The 3,010-nt window shown below is 39.1% G+C and overlaps 1 pseudogene; it reads right to left on the bottom strand.

The window, feature by feature from the left end:
• Positions 1 to 2,184: 2,184 nt before the first annotated feature.
• Positions 2,185 to 2,277, bottom strand: LOC113620263 (uncharacterized; annotated as a pseudogene).
• Positions 2,278 to 3,010: the final 733 nt, after the last annotated feature.

Raw genomic sequence — 3,010 nt, 5'->3', positions numbered from 1 at the left:
GTATATTTCATTTCACTTACTGTATTGTTCATCCCTGTTTGTTTGTTCTTTAATTGTTCTATATCTTTGTTAAATATTTCTTGCATGTTTTTGATCTTTGCCTCCATTCTTTTCCCAAGGTCTTGGATCATCTTCACTATCATTATTCTGAATTATTTTTTTGGAAGTTTGCCTATATCCACTTCATTTCATTGTTTTTCTGGGGTTTTATCTTGTTCCTTCATCTGGTACATAGCCCTCTGCCTTTTCATCTTGTTTCTCTTTCTGTGAATGTGGTTTTTGTTCCACAGGCTGCAGGATTGTAGTTCTTCTTGCTTCTGCTGTCTGCCCTCTGGTGGATTAGGGTATCTAAGAGGCTTGTGCGAGTTTCCTGATGGGAGGGACTGGTGGTGGTTAGAGCTGACTGTTGCTCTGATGCGCAGAGCTCAGTAAAACTTTAATCTGCTTGTCTGCTGATGGGTGGGGCTGGGGTCCCTCCCTGTTGGTTATTGGGCCTGAGGCAGCCCAACACTGGGGCCTACCTGGGCTCTTTGGTGGGGCTATTGGCTGACTCTGGGAGGGCTCACACCAAGGAGTACTTCCCAGAACATCTGCTGCCAGTGTTCTTGTCCCTTGGTGAGCCACAGCTGCCCCCCACCCCCTCTGCAGGAGACTCTCCAACACTAGCAGGTAGGTCTGGTTCAGTCTCCTATGGGGTCACTGCTCCTTTCCCTTGGTCCCGATGCACACACTACTTTGTGTGTCCCCTCCAAGAGTGGAGTCTCTATTTTCCTCAGTTCTGCCGAAGTCTTGTAATGAAATCAAATCCTGCTAGCCTTCAAAGTCTGATTCTCTAGGAATTCCTCCACCTGTTGCCAGACCCCCAGCTTGGGAAGCCTGACGTGTGGCCCAGAATCTTCACTCCAGTGGGTGGACTTTTGTGGTATAAGTGTTCTTCAGTTTGTGAGTCACCCAGTTAGCAGTTATGGGATTTGATTTTATTGTGATAGCGCCCCTCCTACCATCTCATTACAGCTTCTCCTTTGTCTTTGCATGTGGTGTGTCTTTTTTGGTGAGTTCAAGTGTCTTCCTGTCGATGATTGTTCAGCAGTTAGTTGTGATTCTGGTGTTCTCAAAAGAGGGAGTGAGAGCATGTCCTTCTAGTATGCCATCTTGAACCAATCTCAATTCTGTAGTAATTTTGTTAAGCGCTTTTCTCTCTCCGAAAAGTTCAGCAGGTCCCCAAGACCGTCTTTGCTTCTGACACTTACTTCATGTTCTGAGGTCTCCAAGACCACCATCAGGTTTAAGAATTCACTAGAATGAGTCACAGCACTCAGTAAAGCTGGTATACTCACAGTTACAGTTTATTACAGTGAAAAGAACAAGTTAAAATCAACCAAGGGAACAGGCACATGGAGCAGGGTACGGAGACACAACTACAGAGTTTCCCATTGTCCTTTTCAAGAAGAGTCCTGCAGACAGTGCTTACTTCTCCCAGTAATGGTATGTGGCAATATACATGGAATATTGCAACCAAGGAAGCTCACCCAAGCCTTGGTGTCCAGTTTTCATCTGGCCTTGGTCATGTAGACATGGTTGACCATCTGTGTGACTGATCTTAGTCTGTAGCTCCTCCAGAGCTCCTTATCTGCTGCCATGTGGCCCAAAGCACCCTCCCCCAACCATAAATCATATTATTAGCAGAGACTATGTGGCATGACCCAAGGACCCCAGGTAAACAAAAACATTCTTATCAGGCAGGATATGCCAGAGGTTTAGAGGTTACCTTCAAGGAGTTGAGGGAAAAAGGGCAAGACTGGTTTTAGGGCAAGGTTAGTCTTTTACTGTGCACCACTTATAGCTGAAAATGCATTTCAAATTTTTGTTTCTTAAATTAATTTTGCTTGTATTTTCCCAGGCAATTTGTGTTTTATCAACTTTTTCAAATTTTGGTTGAAATGTAATCTTATGTATTTTCTTATGTATTTTCTATTTTAATTGTCTCTGTTTTTTTAAAAAAATCCATTTTCTCCTTTCTAAGCTTTAAATTTATATTTTTAGTAACTTTTGTTACTGAAATTTGTCCATTTTATTATAATTTTTCTTTCCTTAGATCTACAAAAGTTAATTCAACAGTTCCTATAGTTACTTATTCATTATTTTTATGCTTATTTTTAATGTCTCCTGTTTCTTAAGTTTGTTTTATTGTTTTATTACCCCCAAATTCTTTTCGATTATCAGTAATTGTGCCTCAGATAAACCTCATTGGCTATAATACTGCCACTGCATAAAGTTGAAAATCTTGAATTACGTGCCTTATTTATTAACACTTCTTTTTAAATTTAGTAATAGAAGTCTTCACTACTATGAAATATTCTGGAACATCACAGATTTTTTTTCCAAAATTTTAATCTTGTTTTATTTTAATTAAACTTTAAAATTTTGCAGTAGTTGTAGATTCACCTGCATTTGTAAGAAATAATATGGAGAGATCTCCCATGTATATACTTTGCCAAGTTTGACCCAGTGATAATATCTTGCAAAACTATAGTACAGGATATTGACATTGATACTCAATATACAGATCATTTTTATCACCACGAGAATCTCTCAGGTTGCCCTTTTATATACATACCCACTTCTATCTCACTCAGCACTGTTAACTCTTAGCAACTACTATAATTTCTGTAATTTTGTCATTTCAAGACTGTTATATAAATGGAGTCATATAATATGTAATCTTTTGGGATTGACTTTTTTTTTCATTCATCTTAAGTCTATGGAGATTCATCCAAAATGTTGTATCAGTAGTTTGATCCTTTTTATTGCTGAGTAATATTCCATGGTAAATAAACCACAGTTTGCTTAACCGTTCACCTTTTGGAAGACATTTGGGTTGTTTCCAGTTTTGAGCTATAAAGCTGCTATGAGCATTTGTGTATAGGTTTTTGGGTGAACATAATCTTCATTTCTCTGGGATAAATCCCCAGGAATGCAATTGCTAGGTTGTATGGTAGTTGCATGTTAT

The sequence above is a fragment of the Aethalodelphis obliquidens genome, unplaced genomic scaffold (genome assembly GCF_003676395.1).
Source record: "Aethalodelphis obliquidens isolate GAN/ISIS:26980383/991018 unplaced genomic scaffold, ASM367639v1 scaffold7, whole genome shotgun sequence".
Classification (NCBI taxonomy): domain Eukaryota; kingdom Metazoa; phylum Chordata; class Mammalia; order Artiodactyla; family Delphinidae; genus Aethalodelphis; species Aethalodelphis obliquidens.
The sequence above is the reverse complement of the archived record's forward strand: the minus strand, read 5'-3'. Positions and strand labels throughout refer to the sequence as shown.